Below are 15,797 nucleotides of genomic sequence, written 5' to 3' on the forward strand. Positions count from 1 at the left end.
AACTACGTGTTTTCCTTGCAGGGAGTAAAGCTGACGAGGCCAACGGCATAACGGAGAAGCGCTCGTTCTGCCACGATGTACATATGTACAGGGTTGTACACACACACAGTTCCGAAGACTTGTCCTTGTGAATGTTGCCTCGATGCATATTTTATTTTTTATACAAAAATACGATATAACTGTTTAAGTGCCTTAAAATGTATTTGACAAGAGCGTTATTTCCAAAACCTACTCTGTTGGTTACTGCCAGGGGTGGTACAGTATTTTGGAGTTGTTTAATATTTTTTTTCCTAATGCAGGCAACAGTCATCATAAGTGACAAAAGCAAACATGCGTTCCTCGCCCCGCGTTTGTGCAATACAACTCTCTAAAAGTTACTGTACTGTTCGAAACGAGGTCACACCATCAGAAAAATACCCTTCTGATGACAGTGAAAATTTCCAAAGTCTTATTCACAAATACTTTGATTTACCGTGTGATTCTTTTTTTTCTACAACTGTGACATGCCAGTTCCTTATCAACTCAGCAGGGGTCATAGACTGAATAGATGCTGAAAAGCGTAACTTATCTGCATTTCTTGACATCATTTTTTTAGACATTCCTTCAAATACTTTTCACACAGAAATTCCTTGGTTCCATTATAAGAGACTTTGGTATCGTATGTCTTAAATTTATTATAAGGCTGCTTCAAAGAAAGAGCCTGATGTTTGAGTTATGAGTAAAGTAAGTGAAGTTTTGAGGTAAACTAGAGGCTTTGGTTTTCAGGATTTTTAAAGTTATATTTCCTCTGTCTTTCCTTTTTCTTCCATAATTTCTTTCCTGTTTTCCAGCACACTTGCAAACTCATAACAGCCAAATATGAGACACAAAAATGTTATAATAACTTTGAGAGCAGCAGCAATTAATGATGGGTTATATTCACATTCCACAATTGAGACCAAAAATTTTCCCGTTACACAGTTGCCCCTTTTAGCCAGAAGCAGCCTGTTACATCCTTGAATTAAGCACACTTACGGCATTTGAGACAAGTTATTCATGAGAAATTCCTTGGCAGATTTGACAAATGTTTGTAACATTTTTTTAAAAAGTAAATCATATTATTCTTATGAATAACTGGAAATGTAAAGGTCATGAATGCAAACAGATGTTACAGATACACATTCTGTCTAGCCAAATGGAAAGAAAAATGGGCACAGAAAATGCAAAACCATTCATTAACCAAAATATCAAGTAAAATTAGTTCCCAGTTGGGCATCAGCTTTCAAAGGAGTATCCAATATTTGCCTCTGTTACATCTAGAAGAGCTTTCACTGGACCCAAATAGAGAAAAAAGCAATATAGAGAGTTAAGGGGACACTTTTTCTCTGGGTTTTTTGTTTTTTTTTTTTTTTGTACACCATTCCATCACATCCTCTCTGCATGTCCTTTCTTAACTTGACAAACGATACTGGCATCCTGGGTCATGCTGAGGCCACACTCTAGCCTCAGCAGCTGTTTTGTTGTTGTTTTGTCAACAAAAAAAAATCATTCCTTAGACACTTACCAAGTTTATCAATAGTGTAAATTTATATTATTGTTACTACCATGTCTCATCTTGTGTTACTTCTGACTCATTTCAATATCACCGAACTTCATAAATTTCAGAAAAGTTATCCTCAGTATCAATTTTAAAGCTAGTGCCAGACCCTGCAAAAACCTATGCTGAACAGGCTGTTTGTCAAGAATTTCTGTTGTCGAGAATTCACATGCGTCTAAAACTACAATAATTTTGCTTGATGCTTTGGGTGCTTACCTACAGAGCATGGAAAGGTTTTCATGTTTTGTTCCTATACACTTCTTTGAGTTTCAGACTAAATGAAAAAAAAATGTCTGTCTGTCTGAGCTATCATAAAAGCTAGCATTAGAATACTGATTCCCCGCCCCCCAACTTATCTACCTCTATCAAACACCTATAGTAGGTGTGTGATTATGGGATAAAATTCAACTGCAAATGCTATAACAATTTATCTTTTGCTTTAAAAGTGTGTTTTGTTTTCAAATAATCTTCTTTACATAGTGAATTTTGGTGGCTTTCGTGATATGTTTATGCCTATTTTTTTTTTAACACAAATGCTCTGGCATATTTTTCCATAAAGAACATAAAATAAAATCAAAATTTATTTTTAATTTATGCTTATTGGGATTTAATTATTTGTGTCTTAAAATGGTTTATGTTTATGTACTGTCACACTATCTGATGCATTTGTTTTGTCTAAATGTATTTATGAAAGAAATACATTAGATTATATTTATATTTACTCAGTTTTCCTTCTGGACTTTTTTAAATGGTTGTTATGAAATTTGATTTTTTTAGTGGGCGATAATGTTAATCCTTTCATTTGTTCTTTTCTAGGTTTTAAACTTTTGTGGGGTTTTTTTTTTTTTACGTTGTTTTCTAGTCTGTTTAAAAGTAACACACCTCTGGCTAATGTTCAGTGTTTGTTTATGCTAAATACCAAATTTTTTCAAAAGGACTGGTAAAGTAATGAAGTGGGTTATTTATGATGAATGGAAGATGAAAAGAATTCTGTGATTAAACAAAGAAATCACAAGAGAACCTGTGGCTTATTTTTAACCTGATTTCAGATGTACTCACAATGTTTTTCAAGTGTGTATAGAATTCTTTTGATTCATCCAAATACTATTATATCATTCGTGGTTAGACACAAGCACCATAGTCTTCCACGTATCCACCTTAGTACTGTCACCACAGCATAATGTTAAAATCCAGAAACGGCCCTTGCTTTTTTTTTTTTTTGAAATATAAAATATATGTTCTCTGCATCCAAGTTGAGGACCAAAAGAGAGACATACCCAACAGAAGTGGCAAAATTTAGGGGATCTGAATTTTAGACACCCTGAGCAGATGAAACCTAGTTAGACTGCCTTTTCCACACCTGGTGTTTCTTTATGAGCAAGTTAACTTGTTTGAATTCCGTACCTCCGTGTTCTAGTTTTGCTGTCTTAGCTTAGCAATCCTCTTCTCCCTGGAAGGCTGATGGAAATGTCACCTCCCCCAGGAGGCAGCCAGGGCTAAGCTGGCGCCCTTGAGGCGCCCTGTGAATGCGTCTCTCCAGTTTTATGAAACCTTTAGTCGTTACTTTCCTGTCTCCTCTAACATGGTCCTCATTTCCATTTTTCTACTGTTCCTCCTCACACAGTGTCTGGCTCAGAGTAGTAGCTAAAAAAAAAAAAAAAATGTGTATTGGCTTTCCAAATTGTCATCTTCATAACCAATAGGACATGAACCTTAAAAATTTTGAGAGCCCTTATTAGAGGTATCTCTTTGAGTTAGTGATTTTGTTTACTTTGGATATATACAAAATTAAGATTGCTGGATTATGTGGTAGTTCTATTTTTAATTTTTTGAGGATCCCCCATTCTGTTTTCTGTAGTCACTCTCTGCAGTTCTAAAATACCGCCCCCAGCCAAAAAAAAAAAAAAAAAACACTTTAGTAAAATTCGCTTTACACCAGAGCTTCTTGTTTATTTGGGGGGAAATGAAATAAAAGGTTCAACATTCACCCAGAGGGGATTTAAGGGAGAGAAAGTAGAACATTCAATTAATGAAGACACCAAGTCATAAGCAAGAATTTCATGCTTGAGACAATCAGAAGAATGGAAGTTCCTGGGGATCCTGGTAGGAGGGAACGTCTCACAGAATATGGGATTCCTTAAACTGTTGCATCCGCATATAAGTTAATATATATTCCGGTGGCTTGGGGATGGCAACACGAGCAGCTAACATTTAGTGCTCTGCAAACACTCCCACACCTGCGATGTCACCTACCGAATGCTGTTCCCAAAGGCGGTGCCAGGAGGGGGTGCGCCCCCCGGCTCTGGCGAGATGAGCCAATCGGCTCCCGTGGGCCTCTGCACTACAGGTCATCCCAGGCTCTTTCCCCAGATTTTTCATTTAATTCTTTCAGCACCCCTAGGAGGATGGGTACCATTATTATCTGCATATATGTACAGATATGGAAACTAAGGCCAGAAAGGTTAACTAGCGAGGGAGTGCAAGCCTCGCAACTCTTAACTGATGGAGTTGGGATTTGAACTCAGATTTTCCCAACTCCACATGACTAACCCTTAAATAGATCCTGCCACAACCCGGAAACCACATGCTCCTTACAAGATCTTAGGTCATATTCTAAAATTCTGGAGACCAGTAATGATTCTTAACTCCACCTGAGTTCTGCAGCCAAGGTCGTTCGTGATAAAGGGCGTTGTTCTCTATGTGGAGCGAATCGAAAGCCCCGCCCCTCAGAAACTCCTGACAGCTGGCGGGGAAAGAGCCTAGGGTTCCCACCAGGACCAGGCCTCGCAGTCCACCTGTAGGAAAGGACAACACGCTGGGGAAACAGATCCTGGCCTCCGCCTAGACTTGATCCCTGCCCGTGTTACTGACTATATTCCAACTGGAATCCTTGCAATCGTGTTGATTTGTGCTCAGAGCTGGAAGTTCTCGACTGTGGTTTTGCCAACGTGGCTAGAACTCATCCTGTATCTTCCCCACCATCAAACGTTTGCCCTGACTGCCTAGCCCGGGACCGCAGCTGGCGTGGTCTCCTGTGCGATGCGCCGATGATGCCCTGCCCCCGCCCCACCCCCACCCCCGCCGCCACCACCGCAGGTGTGGCTACTCCAGCGCCACGCCTCAGAATTCCTGTGTATGTTGAACACAGAACAAAATACCGTTTCTATAGCTCACCTTTCTGCTCACAAAGCCAAAGTGACAGTTGTTACTAGGATCAAATGAGAGCGTCCCTGCAAACAGCTTGTCACAGTGTCTGGCTCTTGGTAAGAACTCAGTAAGTGGCAGCTACTATTATTGTCCAACATGGAAGGGACCTGAATAAACCATATCAGACGTGCGGTATCAGACATGGGGAGCCGGGTGTCAGGCTCTATTCTACATGAATTCTAATCTATGCAAAAATCTATTACGAAGTCTGTTAAATGTCACTAATCAAGTCAAGGAGTGAGAAACCAGGGCAGGAGTCTCTACTTTATCAGTTAATGAAAACACCTGATTCAGAATTTTAAGACGGTTGCAGCCATCCCTGGTTTCTAGCAGAGCTCGAGTGGCCCTCCGGCCCTCCAGCCCTCCATCACTGCCCAAGTCTTGCCTTTTTCTGCCTAGTGCAAAGAACAACAAGCAAAAATTTTGCCCAACTCCCCCAAAAGCCCAGAGTCCCACCAAGAACCATCTGATAATGCAGCTGACAGGCAGAGCTGCCCCTGTATTGATCCCGGTTCACTGCCGCCCGCCTGGGATGAGTCTGACCGTGGGGCTGCTCTGTGGTCAGGGCTCTCTCTGAGGGCTGTTATTTGAGCTCTGACTGTGTCCAGGCTGAAATATTCCCTTTCCACTTCGTCAAGTGCCACCATGGCCTTGAAGTGGCTGGCCGTCCCCTTCACAGCGTCCTTTTCCACTCACTCCTTTCATGTTAACGCTTTCAGGAATCCTAGTCTCTGATCTTTCTTCCCACCCCACGTGTTCTCCCAGTGGGACATTCCGGGCCCCTCCCACAGCCTCTGGCACCGTCGGTAAACAGTGAGAGCTCCAGATCTGTGGCCCTGAGTTCACATTCCCAGTTTTGGGCATTCCCACCTAGGTATCCTCAAGGCCCCTCTCACCTCACATGCCCCTAGGAAAAGTCAGTAACCCCTTTCTCTGCAGCAGTCCTCCTCAAACCAGCTTCCTCTGTTGGCATAGCAACCTTTCCAAACCTGTTTCATCTGTTGGCATAGCAACCGGGCCTAGTGTCCTCCCCGTCAACCTTCACACTTCACTTTTCATGTTCAGTTAGTCAGCAAATTCTCTTGATTCTATCTACAAAACTTCTCCTTAATTCCTACCTTCTTTTTCATCCCACTGCCATTGTCTTAAAATACCTTGTTTAGGGTTCTTTTTCCCTCCAGTAATGCCTTTTTCCAGTCCAGGAAACCCTGTGCTGACGTCTGTTAATCACTCGCCACGTGCTGGGTGCTCTGCTAAATTCTTTACGTGAATTATCCCATTGAATCCTTGCGACAATTTTGGACATCGGTGTAATTATTCCCATTTTACGGAGGAGAAAATGGGGGCTCCAAGAAACTAAGTGCCAGTGCCAGAACTTATCCATGGCAAAGTCTGGCTCTCCGCCTGGTGGCTGACTCAGCCCCCACCTGGCTTCTCTCCTGCTCCCGCCATGTTCTCCACCGCCTGGCGCACAGTCCTCGCCTTACTGAATTTCTTCACTTGCTAATTTATCACTTAGGTTGTGCCATGTTATCGCACACACACTCGATCCATCTCTTCAGTGAGGTCCTGTTTTGTTTACTTCTCTGTCACCCTAATAACTAGCAGAACGTTTGCCCGATAGCGGGAACCCCAATAAATGTTTATTGTACAACAATGGGTCAACCCTTAAGGCCCTCCAGGTTGCTTCTCTGATTTTGGAGGACAGGCATCTTCAGATTGTGAAACACTAGTTTTGGAAAGTGGCATGGGACTTAATCATTTGATGAATGACAATCAACATATTAATTAATCTACAGATGCTTCTGAATGGATCTTTTTTTTTAAGAAATGAAAACGATCAGTAAAAATGATGAAAATTTGACCCCAGAGTAGTTGAGACCCCAAACATGTAGACCTCAAGTCCCCCACCAGATGCACACTTCCTTTTGTGGTCTTCAAAGGAGCCATCTCTCTGGCCTATATGCATGTGCAAATGTCCTAAGGTCAAGGTCAGGCCCTCGGCCTGGGAGGAGCAAGTGGATTTTGGGCCCAGGCTAGTAAAACAGACCTGCCTCTCTGCCCTGCATCTGCCTTCTATTCCCCATTCCCCCAGGACACAAATGCACACCCAGCTTTCCCTCCTGAGACATTAACCGCTCAGCCCCAAGTGCTAAGTTAGGATCCAACCGAAACAACTGGCCAAGGAGAATGTGCGGGCAGATGCAAGAGAGAGCACTGAGCCAGGCATAATGAGGCCCAGGCAGGCCAGTTATTGTACAGGGAGCCCTACATCAGGGCCTTTTACCTCTGGGTCACTGGTTCAAATCCAGCCAGGCCTCGCCTGACAGAAAATCATTACGGGCTCTGTGTCAGGCTGTTTGACAGATGGAAAATGAGTTTCTGTCTCCATCCAGCAGGCAAGTGTCCACATCACACTTGGCACTAAGCAGCTCTCGACTCTGTGGAGACAGAGTAGAAGTCATGCGACAGTTGCCCGGGTCTCAGGCAGGTCGCCGAGGTCAGGCCAAGCCTGCATTTCAGCATTCTCTGCGTGGGGGTCTGACAGCTCCCTCAGCTCACCCCTTTCATGAGCACTTTATTAATCTGGTTGTTTGGGTTTTTCTCTGAAGACATGGTTTAACGAATAGTTCGAAGTAATGGAACAACTAAAAGGAAAAAAAAAATTGATTCTGCAGCATTGAAAGAAGAGTGGCCAAAATCACAACAGAGAAAAATATCTGACTTTCCTCCAGGGCAGAGCTGGGCTGTGCCAGGCCAGGCCGGGCTGCCGCACCCCTGCAGTGGAGGACGCAGGGCCACGGGGCAGGCGGGGCGCAGCGGCTTCATGCGAAGCCCTCAGGATGAGGGGCGCTGCGGGACAGCTCCTTCTCTAGGGTATTTTGTTTTCACTCACTTCTTCCCTCTTAGGAAGCTCTAAGCCACCAGTCTAAAGGCATCCCAAGCTTAGAAAGGCCTTTCCCCGCTTCCTGTGCACAGACAGGCGCTCCCAAACCCTCAGACGTGTCTATCGTTAAATCCCACGCACTGGGTTTTCCTCGCCGCATCCAAGTGGGGGGAGTCCCCTCCGCTCCCCGGATCGTTGTGGCAAATGCTGAGGGGCCGAAACACCCGAGAGCACTGTGCAAATGCAGCCTGGCCCTCGGAGACCTTCGTCCTCAAAGGTGTCCTTTTTAACTACACCGCCCCCGCCCCCCACCGCCACCTCCAACGAGTCACCCAAGAAGCACCCAGACCTCTCAAGGCTCAGTGGGTCTGGACAGAAAGAGCCAACTCGTGGGCGTGGACCCATCGCCAGCGAGTGTGCCGTGTGGGCGTCAGCCGTCCAGCACAGGGCAGGTGGCATTGTACCTTCTGTTGATGGGATTTGGCCGGATCACAGTGGATAGGCAGGTCCTCTAGAGTCAGAGATGGGTCCACGACTCCAGAGTTCTGGCTCGTGGGAACCTGGCCAAGATGTGTGGAGGGACCTTCTGAGCCAGGTCTAGGCGCAAAGAACCAGGGAACCCACTGCGGCATTTCTGTTCCTGGGAAACGCACTTTCTCCTCCTTTCCCTGTGTCCCCCTGCCCTGCTCAGACAGCAGCAGGCCCCCCAGATCTGAGCTTGGTCTCGCCCCTCATCTGGTTGAATTGGAGAGAAGAGACCCGCGCAGGGGGAGGCCCAGAGCCCAGGTCGCTTGCGCCAGGCCAGAGCCTTTGCTCTGCCTTTCTCGCTGCCCCATCTTCTCACCCTGCTCAGAGTTTCCCGAAGCAGAAAGAAGCCCCCAAATTCCCAATTCCGCATGTTTTTTCTGCTCCCATTCTCTGTCAGACGCACTGGTATTGCTAAATAGAGACAACCCCGTGTTGTGTCTGCATATCACAGCAGTTTTAATACAGGATCCCGGTGCATTTGAATTAGGGAGAGGTAGGGGCGCAGTCCCTGTGATGGCATACGATGTTACTTTCCTTGACTAACTGCGCAGGAGCTAGGTTTTAAAGCCATGTTCATGTAAAGCCATGTTCCTGTGTGTGCACGCACGTGTGCACTTGTGTTTTGTAATAGCATCATATACGCTCACGGGAAAAATTCAGAATGAACAGAGTGAAATGCCAGAGCCGCGGAGCACACTTTGAGAAGCATAGCGGACAGCCCCTCTGTGCGTCCGCCTCCACGGCTCCCTCTGCTGCTGTACGCCTGCGCTGCAGGGAGTCCCTCGAGGGTCACCTGGGCCGCCTTGCTTCTCCCCAGAGCCCTCAAGGCTACATTCAAATGCAGAGGACACAGAGAACAAGAAGCCTGCAGCGCACACGCGACAGAGAGAAGCCATCTGAGGACTGCCCACCGCAGGTGTGTGGGAGTGCGCGGGGGGCCGGGCGCTGCGGAGGGGAAGGCCCCAAGAGGGGCTGAGCCTGAAGCAAGGGGCGGTCCTGGCACCTGGACTAGCCCTGATGGGACTCCGCAGGAAAGGGCGCTCCCTGCGGGCCCGGCCCAAGCAGAGCTAAGTTCTCCCTACCTGGGCAGGTGCCCGAGTTCTCCGGCTTCCTTCTCTAGCTGGGCTTCTAGAAGAACAAGAAATGGGTCCAAGTGGAGGCAAAGAGCTTGCTCGCCTTGACATGCAGAACAGCTGTTCGTGAGCAAGAGCAAGAAGCAGCATCCCATTCATACCTGACACTGACCCTGGAACATTGCAGATGCTCAATAAAACATTTCTGGAAGAAAGTGACTGACTTCCACCCTGGCCAGGCCCCTGCCGGTGTCCTTGTCAGATCACTGCCCTTCTGGAGTTTGGCTTTCTCCTCTGAGATGGAGATAATGATGTTAATACCCACCACGAGAGCTGCTTCCAGGATAAAATGGGGTCACTCACACGAGTGAATGATATCAACTCTAAAGGGTGACATACATGTCAGAGATGCTATGTATAAAGTGCTCTGTATCAAGTATGCCCCAGAATTAAGGTTTTCACACCTAAAAAAGCAGTTCTAAGGTGTCCATTAACAGTCTTCTATTCATAAAATAAGAAATCTAAGTCATAAGAATAATTTCCTTCCCACCAATGGAATTCAGTGGAGCTATTTTCTTTAGAGTTGGAAATAAATATATGTTTTTTTAAATTGAGCTGCGTGGAAAAAAAAAAAAATTTAAAAGGCTGTGCCTCTGGAAGCACACTGCTGCCCTAGACAGCCCTGCTACACAGAATGTGCACAGCATCCCTCCAGCTCCAAGACTAGGTCTTATTTACACTTATTTACATATCGAGCGAGATCTCCATGGCTGCCTGCCCGGAAGCCCTATTTATAATTGTTTGCCACCCCAGCTGCCCCTATGACCCTTCCTGGCACTTTTCTGAGGATTTCCGGCCACTGCTGGCTTGGGAGGTAAGGACAGACGATGAGACTCTTTTAAGGAGAATCTCAGCAAAGGCTGAACTCAAACCAGAGGCTCCCAAATTCCGCATCTCGAAGCCCCTTTACAAGGGGGTCCTCCTGGGGGCCAAGGCTAGCCTCCTGTGGCGGGGAGAGGATCTGGGCGCTGGCCAGTGGGCCAGCTTCTCAGCTTGGCCAGCTGCATCCCATGTGGACAAAAGGACAGGGGAAGAGGGAAACAGCTGCCTGTGTGCTCTCCAGCTTCCTCTCTAGCTATGCTCTGGAAGAAGTCGGAATAGTTCCAAGTGAAGGCAAAAGGGCTTACCCTGAAATTTAGATGGGCTGTTCCCCCTCTCCCCCCCGCCCCCGCCATTCTTTCTAAAAGCAGCATTTCCTAGACAGAGCAATAAAATATGTATTTATAAATATTTTCCAAGAGTGCCCTCTAGTGTAAACCTGGAGGAAGTAGCACATTTTACAAACAAGTGACTTGGATCCCAAACTCCTGTATAAAATAAAACACATTCAAGTGAGACCTCCTTCACACGTGATCTGAAAGCATATCAAATTTCTTCCACAAGTCCATAAAATGTCACATGGCCTTGATTAGAGGCTGCCTTACATCTTTAAAAGGAAATCATGTTCTACTTTTGGAACTAGAAATCACGTTATAAGTACTGTATTTTGAAACTTTTTAGGGCAGGGAAGTGTGTAGAATGGGATGATGGAAGAGATCATTGGTTGTATTTCTCGGCTGCGCTTGTGTTGCTGGCCCAGTGCTTTCATTTGGGCTGCAGAGGGAGCCAAGGCTGCATCTACATCCAGCTCCAAAGGCCACACACACTGCTGGATTTTACCTTGGAGGATGTGGGACAATGAGTCATTTGTGCCTCTTCCTGGTTCTTCCTGGCCAAGGTCAGCTTTCCCACTGGAACCAAGCAGCTTGGCTCAGAGCCTGAGCCGTCTGGAGCCTTTCAATGGTGCAGAGCCTGGGTGGGGTGGACACCGCACTCCCCCCAAAAGGCCCCAGTTCAGGCTCCCAGGCCGCCCTTGTCCACGTCATAAAACCTCATTCATTCTGCTCAGTTTAGCATGAAGGGCCTCCTGGCGGAGGCTTGAGGATATCACCAGTCCTGAATAAAAGTTCCCGGGCATAATTCCCTGACGAGGAAAGTCAAAGGGCTTCTGGCCGTTCTCACACTGGTGAACTTAGGTTTTACCTGTTAATAGTTGGATTCCAATTTATCTTGTCAACACTGCTACCACTACACTAATAGTGATGAAGCAACTGCCATTCATTTATTTCTCCATTCAACAAATATATTTTGAGCACCGACCGACTCTGTGCCAGGCACTGTTCTAGACTGACCACCAGGACAGACAAGGTGCTGATCTCGTGGAAGTTACAACCTAGGGCAGAGATAGATGACAAACAAGGAAATGTTTCATTTTGAAGCGACCAAGGAAACTGACAGTATAATGAATAACAAGGGGATACTTGCCTAGATGAAGTGTGTGGGAACACCTTCCTGAGAAGGTTCCATTTAAGCACCTGTTATGTGCCGGATGTTTACTGTTAGGGGTTGAGAATGCAAAGATAAGGAAAATGCAGTCTGCACCTTCCAAAAGCTCCGTGCCCAACGGTGAAATACTAATTTCATAGAACTGCAAACAGCTGAGATCTAGTGCTCACAACAAACCTGCCACGTCAATCATGTCATCCCCATTTTACAGATGTGAAAACTGAGTTTAAGCGCTATGAAAGGCCTTGCCAAAAGTTGCGGAGTTTGTTGGTAGCACTGTCAAGGTTTGAATTAAGCCCCATCTCGCTCCTATTTTTTTCCTTTCCTATGCCATATTGCTCGGTGTAAACGGGGAGAAATGATCTCTCTCAGCCCAGGGGTGTCTTAGGGGCACGCTGCACTGTCTGTGTGGGTTAACAGTACACTGTGCCACCCATCTCGGCACCCGGCTGAAATGCTCATGCCAGAGTAGAAGAATGACTAGCCCGGCACAGAGCCCCCGCGTCCGACCAAAGGTGTTGCTTCACTCACTCTTGACAGCGGTGCACAGTCTGGCAGTTGATCTCAGACTCCCTCGGCTGAAGTGATGCTTATGAGATGCTCTTCCGCCAAATTAGCTCAGATCTAACCCACACCAGGGTCCCTCCTCACCTTCCCTCCTTGAGGCCGCTCTCAGCCAGCAGCAGCCAAAGGGACAGGTCTCCTGACTCTGGGAAAAGGTCACCCTCCACTTATGCAAAACTCATCACTGACCCTGAGCAAGAACAGGAAGGAAAAAAAGGCCACCAGAAGTGACCCTGGACTGTTCCTCAGCTGCTGGTAGGGAGAGATAACCCACAGGGGGCTGCAAGCGGATAGTAGCATGATGGCTTGAGCCTCATCTCCTCTGAAAGCCTCGTTTCACACCAGCTCTCCCAGGAGAACAGAGGAGGACAATGGATCAGTTCCTCAGGTAATAGGGTTGTTGATTTGGTGTCAACTAAACAACCTGGATCTAGAGAAAATAGGTTACTCAAAGCAGTGGTGTTCGGCCTGGGTTCTGAACCCCCAAGGACTCAGGGAAGCATTTTCGAGGAGGAATGGAGGAGGAATGAGGAGAGATGGGCGAGCAGGGATAGCCGTGCTCTGATCTGATTTACATATCGGGCCTCCATTAAGAGCAGATTCCTTGTGAAAAAGCACTCTGATGCTTAGGAGAGAGGGAAGAGGTGGATTGGGGTGAGGGACTGGGTGCAGTAACCTTTAGCTCACTAACCTCTAGAGCCGGCTTTGAAATCAGATGGCGTGAGCAGCCTGCCACTGGACCGCTCCTTCAAGGCAGGGACCAAGGCTCCCTTCCTTTTGCACCTCCACCTCCAACACAATTCCGGTCACGTGGCAGGTGCTCAGTAAATGTTTACTTAAGCCATCTGAATTAATTCAGGCTCCAATTAGGTCTCCAGCTTAGGATTCGTTCTGTTCAGCCCTTTCCGTCTAAGCCCTCCCTTTTTATTCCTTTATTCCTTGATGGTCAGCCTCTCATCTTCCAAGTCAGTGTGCTGACCATCCCCAGAGGGGGCTGGAGGTAAGTTACAGGAGCTTCTCTCTGGACAGAGAGGACGTGCTCAGGAAGCACTGTTCGTGGGAGGGCTCCATGCAGCCTCCCTGGGGTCAGTCCATGTAAGCAGTTGCTTGTTCCACAGGTATAACCTTCACGTCTCACTCAGGAAGAACCAGGAGTCTGTTGTGTGTCTACTCATGCTGGAACAAGGGACGAAGGCGGACCTGACAGCAGGCTCTTGGAGGCCTGGGAAGTAACCCCTGCACAGATGCCTTGAATGGCCTAGTTGTAGACAGACTTGTATCTGTTACAGAAGTGCCTTGTTTTGCCCACTATCCTTTCATGTCATAAATCTACATTCAGTCTCTTCTATGAGCCAGGCACTGTGCTAGACGCCAGGGGACAGAGCAGAGAGCAAACATACAGGATCCCTGCCCTGTGGAGTTTATATTCATCAGAATTAAAGCAGCAGCTCTCAGCCTTGACAGCACACGAATCTGCTGGAAGCATTCAGAAATGTGGACATGGGCCCCACTCCCAAGAAGTCTGACTTGATTAGACTGGGATCCTGATATCACTGTTTATATCTGAAGGATTTGGGGCTCGATGAGAGGGGCCGAGGGTCTGTGGAGAAGCATCTAGTCTTTCCAGTTGTGCAACAGACCAACCTCCCTCCTCGGGACCAGGCTGAGCAGGAGAAGGGAAGGTACACTCCCTGCTTTTGTTCTCTCCAGAATTTCACTCCAGCTTTAGGTTTTACTTTTATTCCTTAGTTTCCTGCATCAAAAGTCTTCTGAAAGTAGGACTTGCCAATTCAGATCACGAGTCACCACAGCCTGTGTCCTCCACGACCCTGGGCCACCAATCAACGGCCTCCGACTTTCCCCTTCTCGCTGACTTCCTTTTCTCTGTCGCTGGATTCCAAGCTCTTTTTACCTCCACCTCTTGGATCCCGGGGTCTTCTCAGTTTCCTTTATGGCTCAGGTGGATAGCAGTGACCCGGGAGCAGGAATAGACGCACTGCCCCTCCTCGGTCTCTTCCTTCTCTAATTCCAGGCAGCATCTCTCCCTTTTCAGTCCTTCTCACCATGTTCCACCCCGAGATCGATCCCTTCCTCTGCCCCAACTCCATTTTTTAAGCTTCCTCTGGACACCTCCGCCTTTGGGGCACAAGACCTGGAGGAGAGAGAAAACGGCCTGTCATTAAGCATCCTGGGTTGCAAACTGGACTTTGCGATGCTCTCACCATCCTCACCTATGCCTCATGGACACCAGATCCAAAAAGGGCCCAGCACAAACATCGAAGAGGGAGAACAAAATATGGTTGTTTGGGTTTTTTTTATATATATATCAAGAGGAGTTGATTTTCAACCCCAGAGGGTTTGGGCAAGTAGGGACTCAGCTTAATTAGAGGGCTCAGGTTTACATATGCCCTACAAATAATAATAGTAATGATAATAATAATAACAATAATAACAACATAATAGTACTAATGCTCATGTTGCATTTGGAGCTTGAAATGATCAGTGACATTTCCTGCGATGAGGTTAAACAGCCTGGCTCTTGGGGCTGCACATTTGCATAATAAAGATCAGAAGTCACTGCCTTCTACATCTCTCTCAGCACAGGCTGACGAGTGTCCTTGGTTCGGGGACACCACATCCTAATGTACTCCCATATGCGGTCCTGTGCAGTGATTCTAATCTTTGGCTTGCATGTGAAATGTCAGCTTTTTTTTTTGTCTGCAAGAACAACAAATTATGTTTCTAAATGAGAAGGTGCTGTCTGTAATGGATAATACAATCTGAAAATGCAGAGGCAACATTTGTGACCCATGGTGCTAACCTAGCAAGCTGTAGTCTATTTTGCCAGCCTATCAGTTGATAGGAAAACATCACTTTAGATATAATAATTAATCATTAGTCAAAATGGATATCCCCATTGGTTCCTTGCCTCTCAGACAAACCTGCCTAGCCTGACAATAAATCAGGAAAATACATTCTTTAATATCCAATGGAATGTATTTTCAGACAGCTTCTTTCCTCTGTAAAGTAACAAAACACTTTGCAGAAACCGTCTATCATCAGCCGATGGGGGAAGATTCCCCCAAGGTGGCATTTTAAGGAAGGAAAATGCAGAGCCCAAAGGAAGGGAGGCAGCAGGTTTGAGATGGTAGCTGTAAACCAAAGAAACATTTTGCAGTAGTGGCCCTTAGCTCGGTAGTGGGATGATGACAGCCAGTACCTTCCCCATCTGGACTCATTGGCCACTTTCTCTGTTATTACGTCTTCTCCCCTCGGCCCGCCACCGGGGCCCTGTCATGGCTAGCAGGTAGGTCATGTCCTGGCCTGGCCCGCCATGAGTGGCCAGTCCCCAAAGTCCCATCGTCTTCTTGGTTCTAATGGCAGTTGTAGATGAATCTTTCCAGGCCATTTCCTGCTCGATTCCAGACTCTCTGGATCCACTGAAATATTTACAGTATCCAAATGCCCTAAGAAAATAAGCGATCTGCCGAGTATGATGGGAATCAGAGTGGGCAGGAAGTCAGGGCAGGAGGAAGGATTCTGAGGGCTACCCTACCCTCTAACTTATTGTTTGACT

Source organism: Pteropus vampyrus, unplaced genomic scaffold (assembly GCF_000151845.1).
Source record: "Pteropus vampyrus isolate Shadow unplaced genomic scaffold, Pvam_2.0 Scaffold47, whole genome shotgun sequence".
In the NCBI taxonomy this organism is placed as follows: domain Eukaryota; kingdom Metazoa; phylum Chordata; class Mammalia; order Chiroptera; family Pteropodidae; genus Pteropus; species Pteropus vampyrus.